This window comes from Pleurodeles waltl, chromosome 3_1 (genome assembly GCF_031143425.1).
Source record: "Pleurodeles waltl isolate 20211129_DDA chromosome 3_1, aPleWal1.hap1.20221129, whole genome shotgun sequence".
NCBI classification, from domain to species: domain Eukaryota; kingdom Metazoa; phylum Chordata; class Amphibia; order Caudata; family Salamandridae; genus Pleurodeles; species Pleurodeles waltl.
This window is the reverse complement of record NC_090440.1, coordinates 553,837,801-553,850,682: the sequence shown is the minus strand read 5'-3', so window position 1 is coordinate 553,850,682 and position 12,882 is coordinate 553,837,801. Positions and strand designations below refer to the sequence as shown.

The window sequence follows — 12,882 nt, the reverse complement described above, 5'->3', positions numbered from 1 at the left end:
AACGTGGCTGTCCCGGCACAGTGGGAGAGCAGATACCACATTCACTGCACTCAGAAAACTTGCCCCATAAAGCTTTGCAGGGCATTACTTTTACAAAACATTTTTGCTCATAACTCAGCCTGTGGTGGTCCTAGGGCAATGGGACCAACACCAAAACGTTCACGACAATGTACTCTAGCTACATCATATTTGGGTATCCACACTAGGTTAGAGGGGACCCCAAAATAATAACCCCTCCGACCATTCGGTATCTCTTTAGCTCTTTTAGCTCTCTTATGGCTGGAACGTTTGTTTTACAGCTGGGAATAGCTTGTGTTTTAAGGACCTTTTTATGGGCGAGCACAAAGTGCTCCGTCCATTCTGTAATCTCTCTTTGGGCTTGAAACCACGCCCATGCCACGTCAGTCACTTACACTGGTCCGTGGGTTTGCCTTTTAAAATCCGCTTGCTTTCATTTGTGAAAGGCATGCATACGTCATGCCTTTTCCTGTGTTTAGCCCACCTACACAGCACCGGTAAAGTACCAAAAACATACAAGGCTCGATGTTTTCAGCCTGGAGTCCGGACTACTTTATCTGTTTATTTTCCACGCAGCGCGATCGTGCTGCATTTTAAATAGCGCTATCGCGCTGCGTTTTCTTTTGCTTTACAATGCTAATAGCTCTAACTCGAACAAATGCGAGACCCGTTGCATTGAAAATGCTGGTTTGTAATGTCATTGCTATAGGCTTACTACCCCTGAAAATATGTAGTGGACTATGCCCTCTAGGGACTAAATATATGGTTATGCTGCATTATTTATTGCCATTTTCTTTATGTGTGGTTATGCCCTCTAGGGGCCAATTATATTGTTACATGACCACGTTTCTTACAAATTCTATTTTCATTGTGGTGTCATCTAGAGGCTGTTCTAAGCATTACAGTCATATCAACATATCAAAATATTAGTGGCATGGAGACTACTCCCATAATGCTTTGCAGGGCATTAGTTTTACAAAACATTTTTGCTCATAATAGCCTGTGGTGGTACTAGGACAAAGGGGCCACCTTCACAACATTGCCCACAATGTGCTCTTTCTGCCTACGTCATCTCTGGATCCCCACACTAGGTTAGTGGGGACTCCAAAATAATAACCCCTGCCACCATTCATTATCTTTTTAAGCTCTTTCATGGCTGGAACGTTTGTTTTACAACTGGAAAAAACTATATTTTATGGGTCTTGCTTGTATTATCATTGCAATAGTCTTGCTATCTTTGAAACTGTAATGCGCTTCGCTCTCTAGGGGCTAAATATACGGTTACACTGCATTATTGTCTCCCATTTTTTTTTTTTATGTGGTTATACTCTCTAAGGGCTAACTGTATGGTTGCATGAACATGTTTCTTCCAAATACTATCTTTATTGTGGTGTCTTTTAGGGGCAGCCAACATACTATAATATTTGCGGCACGAAAACTCACCCTATAATGCTTCACAGGGCACTACTTTTACAAAACATTTTTGCTCATAAGCTCAGCCTGGGGGGTCCTAGAACAATGGGACCACCTTCAAAATGCTCTGTCTACATCATCTCTGGGTCCACACACTAGGTTAGTGGCGACCCCAAAATATTAACCTCTCCCCCCATTCAGTGTCTTTTAAGTTTCCCTTGGCTAGAACCTTTGTTTTACAGCTTGGAGAAGTTTTATTTTAAAGTCCTTGTTTGTAATATCATTGCGGTAGGTCTGCCAGCACTAAAATGCCCTCTAGGGGCTTACGATATGGTTACACTGAATTACTTTCTACTGTTTTTTTCATGAGGTTATTATCCCCTCTAGGGGCTAACGATATGGTTACATAACCATGTTTCTTACAAATGATATTTTTGTTATGGTGCCCTCTAGGGACTGTTTTGAGCATTACAGTCTAATGCCAAAAGTTTATTTATGATAAAGGTTTATATGATTATTGTATATGTTTTAATAATCTTTCCTTATTACAATTATGACCATAATTCAGGCCAACTTACCATCCTTATTACACTATGACTGTTAGAACATGTTTGGGTGACCATTCTAGTTTATTTCTCCTCTGTGGCTGTCTTGTGTCTTTTTGGGGGAATTATGTTAGCCAGTCGGCAACTTTGATGGTGGGACAGTGAAACTGCTATTCTATTGGAATTAGCATGGCAGATTTAAATTAGAATGCTAAACAACTACATTTTCATTTTTGCTACAGCTAGAGAAAGATGATAAACGGAAGTGCATTAGTTATATGCAGGGCCACTGGAATCATGGCAAAAAAATATATATATGAGGCGCGGTTGACCAATTTATGTGGCAAGAAGAGTCTAGTTGTGGATTTATAATGCCACTAGCTCTAACTCAAGCAAATGCGAGACTTATTGCATTACAAATGGTTGTTGAAAACAGGCCTCTAAATCTTGTTCTCACCTGGTCATATTTGCTGTGCATTCAAAGTCAGGGGTCAAATGTCAGACTCTGTCTTCCAAGGGACCTTGGTTTTTACTTTTCTTTCTCTGGCTTCAAAGTGAATGGATTTATGTGACAATCTTGCTGTATACTGGTGGTGGAAGAAACACTTTTCTAGCACACATTTAAATGAACTGTGCAAGTATTTTAAAATATATCAGAATTAGCAACAAACCACAAATTAAGCACATTTTGTTGTTAATTCTGAAATGTGTTTGAAACACATTCTTTAATATGATCAAAACAAATCAATACACTAGGTAATGCCATTTCCAAACATTATTACTTGCGTGCTCTACAGTTTTATTAATACAACTGTATGTCTGTGCTAATGTAATGGTAATTTCAACTGAAAATGGGTAGTCTGTATTAGCATTGTGCTACCACACAATGCATACTCCACGCTCCAACACTGCACTCTAAAGTGCACCACTCCATTCCACACCACTGCATTCAACAACACAGCATTGTCCACTGCTGCACTCTGCCACGATACTCTGCAACACTCTACGCCAATGCACTCTACATCAGTCCACTTTACGCCACTCCACTGCACTCTACTCTAGTCTGCACCAATGCTCTCTATGCCACTGCAGTCTTTTCTTCACCACTGTACTCTATGCCAATGCACTCTATGCCATTCTACTCAGCATCACTCCATGCCACTGCACTCTATGGAATTATACTCTGTTCAGCACCACTGTATAGTGGACTGGTGCCACTGCACTCTACACCAATGCACTATGCACCACTGCACTCTATGCCACTGCATTCTACATTGCTGCACTGTACGCCACCATACTCTACAGAACTCTACCCCAGTGCACTCCACACCAGTCCTCTCTACTCTGCCACTGCACTCTATATGACTCCACTCTAGGTCATTGAAATACACAACACTCCACTCCACTCCACTCCACGCCACTAACTTTTAGCCATGCTTAACAGCAATCACGCTGCTGTACAACATGGCTAAAACACATTGGCAAAGTCAATAGCCCTTGCAAAGGCAAGACTTATTGGCCTTGCTAATGCTCATTTTAATTTTCTTATTGCAAGCTAGTCTCAAAAGATTTTAAAAAAACAACAATAGACCTGCAGGTCTAGTAACTTGAATAATATACTTGACCTAACTAAAGCTCTTGACTCATGAACTGATCCCAAATTGTGTGATCCCAGGCAAATGTTTTATTTCACAGAGCCTCCTTTTACTTCATTAGCACCTTCAAATATGCAAGTTCAGCATGCATGCTATACAAAAAAAACCATTTTTTAGGATTTACTGACCTTAACTATTGCTATATATACTATAATGAATCTAGCCCACATATAGGGTGCACATGAGCCCTGGCTTTCCACTTAGTTATTTAGTACATCGTCATCAGGGTAGGGGAAGAAATGTTACTCAGTTCATGATTAGAAACTCTCACTTTTAATAAATACTCTCATTTGCAATGATGTAACCTGATATGCCAAGATGAAACACTTCACATGTTAAAGAAATTCAATGTTTAGGTCAGGTGTTAGCCAAGACATTTTGATTTTACTAAAATTATAAATCTAATATACTTATATATAGGGGCTTTCAGCCAGCTCTCTTCATCCACTGGTCTTCTACTGGGCCGTTCACATTTTCCTCTCACCCATTACAGCATATGGCATTAGGCTAAGGGTCACACTAGTTTACTGAGCGGCAGCATTCTGCCCTTGCACGAGGAGCACATCTTCATGTCAAGTAGTGCACAACAGGCTTTCTTCACCCAGCTGCAGTTGATGGCAGGACTATGCCCTGCCCCTTTCTTTATGCCTTGCCTGCGTTTAGTGGAAGCCCTTCTCAAAGCTCACCTCCAGCACCGAGCACCTGTTATGCTGTTTTTGTGTACGCCCACTCTCTTCCAACTAATAACTTCCCTTTCCCCACCCGCACAACTCACATTACAGCGTTGCCCTGCTTTTGTCACGTTATGTCCTAGTGTGCATTATTGAAACAAATACCATTTTATCAGCCATTGTGTTTTTCACGTTCTTTTCGGCATGGTGTGCTTTTTTTTTTTTTACAGTTACCCCATAGTGCCCATGTTAACGTGCCACAGTGCTCACTAGATAGTCCCACCAGTTTTCCAGAGTGACTTGGCCTTCATTACAAGATTGCCACTACATTTTATTTTGTTAAAACATCGTGCCTCAGTAAGTCCTTTTTTTGTTTCACTTCAGTCACTTCCGAAGCCCATGTATCAGACATGTTGGAAAAAAGTAAACATTGAGGAACTGAACTGAGCTACTGAGCTTCTAACATCACAAAAGCTAAGAGGCGGTTCCTCATGATATTTAAAGACACTTCTTTTCTTTGTAGGTAACGGGCTGCCGGGCTGAACGAGAATTCAGGAAACTTTTGACAGGCTTTCCAATAGCAGAACACGTTTACGTACTTGACTGGCATGAACTACTTAAGTGCCCTGGTTGGTATCTGATATAAGTACTACTGAAAACATGCACATCTAATTATTCTCGTTTCACTAACCCACATAGCCTGAATTTTAAAAAAACGTTCACTCGATTATTCATGATATGGTATTGAAAAATTATTTGCTTTGACAAATGTTCATTTAATAATAACATACAAGCCAACCCTCACAATTCAGACAGGAGACTATCAATTTCAAGGTTAGTCTCCTGCCTCCTGATTCTTGCATGCAGAAACCCGATTTAGATTGCCGAATCATGGTTTGCTAGAAAGAAGGCAGATTGATGTTGGAAATACATATTCTGAGCCAGAAACTTTTGCCCATAATTCTTGAAAGGGGATAACAGAGGATGTGACAGGCCTCGACATTTAAATTTTGGCAGTTTTACGCTGTGAATACAAAAAACAGAGTTTAGAACTCTGTTTTTGTTTGTGCTATGCCATTAAACTGCCAAAAATAAAATGCTGATTGCCTGTCAACATACATGCCAATAGACCCAGATTAAGACAGACTGTTTCTGCTTCAATCCAAGTCAATGGGGAAAATACATTATCCTGACTATTTTTTTTAAAACAATCTCCCACTTGTCTGCTCTAAAATGTTGGTACATATGTAATAGTGCTGCGACATTTATCGATGAGCAGGTTTGCACTTTTAAAAACCTCTAGCCATTTGTCGTTCTGAACAAAAACATTCAGCAGGACAGCTAATCCCTCTCAAAGTTAACCAAAAAAGACTTGCTTTCTTTTAAAGCATATTTTGAACTCCAATGCCACCTATGCTAATGATGAAAGTGTCAGTTTCCAGTAGTGATGGTTGCCTTGGGTAAAGAAGAGGTTGCCTAGGCTAGTTCAGTAAGCATATATTTAATTTGAATATTATTCTGTTGCAGAAACTGATCTACATGCAACAGATATAGTAGTGGGACAGCCGAGCAGAGTTACTGCCAGATTTGATAGAGCACTATTGTAAAAGCTGACCATTGAGCATATTTGAGATGCAAGGGAGGATTGAAATATTTCTGTTTTAAGGATTAATTAGCCTCAGTTCGATGAGGTAACCGTATGACGTGAAAATTGGCTAAAAGGCACCCTTGGGCCTGAGTGTCTTAGGGCCAGATGTAGGAAGTTCCGATTTTGCGAATTGGAAATTGCGAGTCAGTGCGACTCGCAATTTCCGATTCGCAAAATCGGATGCAGAACGGTGTCTCAGACACCGTCTGCGATTCGCTATGGGGGTCGCAAAGACCAACCTCATTAATATTAATAAGGTGGGTTGCATTTTGCGACCCCATAGCGAGTCCCTGCACTCACAGGGATGGTGGCCTGCTGAAGACAGCAGACCTCCATGTCTGTGACTGCTTTTTAAATAAAGCAGTTTTTTATTTTATTTTGCAGCCCGTTTTCCTGAAAGGAAAACGAGATGCAAAATAAAAAAAAATAACGAAACCATTTGGTTTCGTTTTTTCAGAGTAGGCAGTGGTCCATTGGACCACTGCCTGCTCTGAAAAAACATTTTGTGCAACATTCACAAAGTGGAAGGGGTCCCATGGGGACCCCTTCCCTTTTGCGAATGGGTTACCGCCAGTATGACACTGGTGGTAACTGTAAATTGCGATGCAAGTCGCAAATAGGAAGGGGACACCCCTTCCTATTTGCGAGTCGGTACTGACTCGCAAATTGTGAATGAGCATCGCGATGAGCATTTTGCATGGCGCAAACTGCGATTTTCGCAGTTTGCACCATGCAAAATGCTTCTACATCTGGCCCTTAGTCTGAAACATTGTCTTGAAATAGCTATGCCCAGGGAACCTGTTCGATCTTGTAACGATTGTGGCACACGAACCTGCAAGTTACTTATTTTCTGACTTGTTCAGTTAGTGGATACCCGATTTCTAAGTGAGGGCAGGAGGCCGGATTGTCGCCTGATGACAGTAAGTTGAATCCCTGGGATCACTCGTTTATCGTCAAGTGAGGAAGCCAGGGTTGAGCTCTGATCCCAGCCCTCTGCAGTCCAACCTTTAGTATATCAGAAAATCTTTTCAGACATTAAATTATGTTTTAATCTTTACTTAATAGGTACAGTTAATTCTAACTCTTCATCATTCAAAGTCCCATTCATGTTTTAATTCATCTTATTTTCAAAAAGAACACAACTGAAGTTAGCCTTTGGGGTTGTAGAACAGAACGTCTCTCTAGTGTCCTGGCGTTTTTTGCAATGATATGCTTGTATCAGAAAGTAAACTGTATCATGAATTGAGCAGAATGCTCCATCCTTTGTGGGAAAAAAAAAACGTGCTTGCAAATGTGTATTTTTAGGCCCGGTGTTTACCAAGATCTTTTGATTTTACCACAACTTTCCCATAGACTTATTTAGGCAGGGCTACAGCAAAAACTGCTGAATGGAATTACACCAAATTTGCCAGGAAGCTGGATCTTGGCCCACAAAATGTGCTTTTTGTGATTTGGTGCAAATAACCCTTTCAGCAGTTTGTTTAAACTAAGGGTCACAAATATTTGTATATCAGGATGGTTGGGTCTGCAAGAGGCTCAAGAGACTCTTGCGAGAGTGCCAATGCAAAAACAAAGCATTCTGATTGGCCCAGGGAGCTTTATTTCCCTTGGGCTAATTAGCTCCTGTGGCAGTTAGACTCCTGCAGGAGCAAGTGCTTTGATTGGCTGCCAGCAACATCAGAAAAATATTACTGCCAGCCATTACAGGAGTGATGTTTGAGGGGGGGGGAAAACAAGGGGAAGGGTAGAAATACCCTTAACCACCTCTGTTCCCCCTGCCCCCCTCCACAGTTAGAACCTGGAGAGACCTCCCTCGGGCCAAAATTGTGGAAAAAGCACCCCCCGACCCCCCCCTCAGAGTCATTATAGTCATTAAAGTATAGTCATTATAGGTCCTGGGTAGCCCACACCCAGGGCCGAAATGTACACAAAAGAGGAGGGGGCCACACTGCAACACACAGTACATGGCACCCGTACCCAAGCTTTGAAAGGCCCCAGGGACCCCCTCCGCTGGGGCGAATTTGTTTAAAACAGAAAGCGGAAGAGGCTGTGGGGCTCCCTCCCCGGGCCATTATAGGCCCCAGGAAGCCCTCCACCGGGGTCTAAATTTACCAAAAAAAAGGGGAAGAGCAGCAAGGCCCCCCTCCCTAATTTTAAAAGTAGCTGCCCTGGAGGATGGGGTCCCACCCACACACGCCCCTTTACTCCCCTTCCCTTGGCCATTATTGGCCCGGGGACCCATCCTCTAGGGCCAAATTACATACTATGTCCCGCAAGCCCACCCATAGGAAAATTGTGTTTGCTCCCCCCTGGTGGGAGCATTTTTGAAACTCCCACCACATAAGATCAAGCACAAAGTCTGCTCCCAGCAGGAAGGAGCTTTAAAAATGCTCTTGACGGCTGGGAGCAGACTTGTGATCTGTTTCCCTGCCCGCACTGATACAGTCACGGAAACAGATCAAGATATTGCTCCGCCGTCAAGGAGCAGCAAAAATAGCTACTCCATGCTGGCAAGAGCAATAATGGCTCCAGAAGGACCCTGGACCTCGCCCTGCAGCCCCCAACTGGTATATGGTGGGTGCCCTGGTTGGGCTCTAGGACATCAATTTTAAAATAATGTGGCCCCGGGATAGGGGTCCCAGAGCCCAAATTAGGCTCCCCCCCCCCCCCCAAAAAAAAAAACATGATCCTGGGGGATGGGGTCCCCATAGCTTTAATAAGGCTGAGGCAGGAGGGCCACGCAGCCCCCCTTTCCTTAATTAACAGACTGGGCCCCGGGGGATGGTGGCACAACTCCCCTTTTCATTTGAAAAATATGGCCCTGGAAGATGGGGTCCCCAGGGCCTAATGAGGATGGGGAGCTACATGGCACCCCCCCCCCCTTTTAACGATGGCCAGTGTTTTTTCTTCACAGGTAGAACAACAATCTGAAATCCTTGATGGAGGTGAATGCATAATTGATTTAATGGAGCACAATGTCTTATCTAGTGACTGTACAAAGCGAGTGGATTTTTTGTCATCTCCTGGTCCGAGACCAGAGTCCACGGTTCTCCCTTTTAATTGAATCTGAGAATGTAATGGCAGCACATCATCTACAAGCACCTCTGATTTGGCCCTACCCCTTCCATGTTAGTAGTAAGCAAAAATGCTGGCTCCAGGTGGGTTGGCCACAGGACCAAAGGTGCAGAGTGGGGTCGGCTGCCTGCGGAGGTTCGCTGCAGGGCCTTTGCCCATGTGCAGCGGGGGTTGGCTTTACGTATGGTAATAAAATATTACTTTACATAAAAATAAAAAAACTAGAAATTCACTAGAAAAAAAACCCAAAGGGTTAAAGTAACAATATAATTAAGCAAATGTCAGTGAATGTCAGTGACAATATTAATGTTTAAAAAAAGAAAAATGTTAAAAACGCCGTCTCGTGCATGTCTTTAGTGCTGTACCCAATTTTTGAGTTGTAACTAATTTCCCAGGCGTGACTACAGTGAGCTAGATTGTTTTAGGACATGGCCTGCCCGACTGCATTGCCATGCCTGCACTCGTCACCTCACTTATCGAGGACGTACATGTCCTAGTATTACCAGGCTTTAAATTACCTCAATTCTGGAACTGGCCTGGGCTTAATGATACATCTATGCTGCCCTTGTACTCTGGGATTTTTACCTGTGGCACCAATTAAGGGCACTGCACGTATGGTTAATACAATATTCGTCAATACAATACTTGTCACAGCTGGACCTGCCTCACCCCTGCACCGCTTCCCCCCGCGAACCCAAAGCCTGTCACCAGTTATGGACTCCATGCTGGTGTCTGTGTCTCTCGGCTCTAGGAGGGGGTGCCCAGAGATCTGAAGCCACGGGTAATGGTTCATACTCTTCTAGGGGACGGAATCAGTTGCCTGTGACGTAACAAGTAAAACAGGCACACAATAAAGCACAGCAGTTATATGCTAACTCTACAACTTAAATGGGGTAATTAGCAATGTTCTTCAAGATCCTAAATAGTTTCCTACTTCAGCTTTCTTCTGGCCTCTCACCTTTGTCCCTCAGAGGTAAAGTAAGCCCACTTGCTGACCAAAGGCCAGAATCCCACTGCCAATAAACCTAGGTTCCCAGACATGGATAGCAAGTCAGAACCTGCGCCATTAAATCATAGAATGTGCATACAAGCTTTGATTGCAATTAAGGACTTATGTGCAAAAGTTAAACATGATCTTAAAAACACGTGAAGGTGTAACCAGTGAAAGGTGAAACTTTTAATACTTATCAAAGTAATTCAACCTGACGCAGGAGAAATGCTTCCACATTTTAAATAAATACACATTTTTTAAATTTACACTGCTTCAACAAGGACTGCCATACAGCGGGAGAGTCACGCTATTTCAGTCTGAGAGATTGGAGCAGCGTGACTGGTAGCTTTCAAGCAGAGTGTTAATATTGTTTGCCACAGTTTAAAAAGCATGGGAGAAGTACCTGCCATGATGGATCATGTTCCAAGTGCAGACTGGAACTGCAACTCAATCCTGGACAGAGCACTGAGGCACCGCAAGCAAGGGCTGAGAAAATCAGTGTGCATGTGTCTTAGGCTGTATATCCCACCTTGTAATCAGCCAATAAGAAGCACACTATATGTGTGACCAGCTACACAAGTGTGAGCTGCAATCTGATTGGCTGATTATATTCTATATATATATATTTTTTTTTAAATAGTCGAGTGACAATTTAAAGATTCTCAAAGCCAGACCTAAAATGGAAATTCTCAATAAAAAAAGTGCTTTATAAAAATCTGGAGGGCAGAACTAGTGCTGTGATAATGTGTTCGGCACTTGCACTCCCTGCGAAGTACACACGCATATTGCACTGTGCCAGGAACCCTGCTGTCTTGTTAGGCCCACTGAAAGGAATCTTATCGTTGCCACAATATTGGTTTTATGAGGACAACAAGGAGATTAAGATCATCTGGAACCTCTTATGACAGGCGAAAGTGCCTCCATATTCAGTGCTGCCACAACCCTTTGCTATCACAAAAATTGTACTGCAGGAGTAGTCTTCGCCGTTATCACACGTCCACCCCAATTCTGTGTTTTTCCATTTATTCCGTTAGCAGGACCTTTAAAGAAGCTAAACTGCAGGAGAGTGGAAAGTAAACATTATGCATCCGTGTACACTATTGCCCTTGGACGAGTTGGCACAGCACAGAGCACTTTGACGCAAATCCTTCCCGGGTTTTACTGGACATCTGTCGGTCGCAATAAGGTTCGCCCGCTGACCCGGAGTATCAGAGATACATCAGCATTCAAAGCGCATTGCATTCTCGCCGACTGGGCAGTAGATGGGGACCAGGCAGTAGAATAAAGATTCTCATCCAGGTAGGTACACATAACTAAATGGAAGATGAGGAATGGGGATTTAAATGACCAAAGGAATATTGTGGGACTAACAAACTGAGGAAACGGACTATACGAAAGCGCATTTGAGAGCGTTCATGCCCGTAGACAGTTCATAGGCCCACAAATTGTCTCCTCTGGCGGTATGAATATGGAGGTTCATAAGAAAGCACTTCAATAAAACGATGGAGCTGAAGAATAATTAATAATGGTGCGGAACAGGAGTCATCCAGTACTACGTTCAAATGCAATTAAAATAAAATCTCAATTATCTCTCAGTCCGTTTCTGGAAAAAAGCACACACCAGCCTCTCCCTGTGGGTTCACAAATGGAGGCGAGATAAAAAGCCGAAAGTATGACGTACCAGCTTCAAGTAGCTCTTTGAAAGGCCTCAGAGCCACGAATCTGCTGGTAACACAGATTTACAGAGGGTGAGGAAGGGCTACTCAATGCCTCACGCCTTTCGGAAACTTTGCACATGTCGATGCTTGCCATGCTTTCGCTATTGCAGGTATGTATGAAGCGCTGCTCTCGTTAATGGCAAACAGGCAGAGCAAACAAACTCGCTCGAAGGACTCAAGGCAGAATGAAGGACTATGAGATGATATATCCAGACGAACGGATCATCAAGCAGCAAACAAAATCTTACAGAGGGCACAGAGACTCATTTAATGCTATCAAATGTTAGGAATACAGTGAAGACAATGCTACAGAAAATGCCTAATATAGCTCCTTTTATTAAAAAATAATAATAATAAAAATCGTATACAAAGAAAAAGAAGAATATTCTATAATGCTCCATTAGATATCGTATGAAATAAAAAGCTAAGCACAGGGAAAAGGAAAAGCAACCGTATGATAGTAACCCTGCTAGACCAGCTACCGCATTCAAATCTAAACACATTGGAAATGATACCGAGGATGCAAAGCATAAGTATAGAAGTCGAAAAACAACAAGCAGGCAAACAAGGATAGATTGTTAAAGGCAACCCCTAGAACAGGAGAGGCAAGGCTTTACGGCCAATCATATAAGAAAACCTTGGGAAAATTTCAGAGGGGGCTGGGGGAGAAGGAGAAAAGCTAGGATGTTTAATAATGGGAGTGCAACAAAACAAGAAGTCAATGTAGGCACTATAAATCGTACTGTTTACACTAGAATCCCAACAGGAGGTAAAACAAAACCACACAAGCTCTGCCAATGAATAAAGGGAACTTCTACACGCTTTTGGCAAAATTTCTACCTTAAAAGGCATAACGGTCAAATGACCTGAAATGGGTCGATTTCAATTAATTGAATGGCAGAGAATTTACTACACTCCAACAGTACTCTGGATATGTTACAGAAGCAATTTTAGTGGCTAAGAGAACCTTCAACAGTTTGGGTTGCAGACGGTTACAATCAACGAAGTTAAACACTGAATGGATGTTGACCAAGCAGAAATAAAACGAGCCTGCCTCCTCAGAGGCCCTCCAAGCAGTTGACCAAATGTCAAAGCCATGATCAGTTACACAGTGTTTCGCCTCTAAATCCTACTTGTTCAAAAGGAAA

General features: G+C 42.6%; 1 protein-coding gene across 4 annotated transcripts in view; it reads right to left on the bottom strand.

Annotated features, from left to right (window-relative positions):
* Positions 1-12,882, bottom strand: part of GLCE (glucuronic acid epimerase) — a 366,778-nt gene that overhangs the window by 290,039 nt on the left and 63,857 nt on the right. The window lies entirely within an intron of this gene.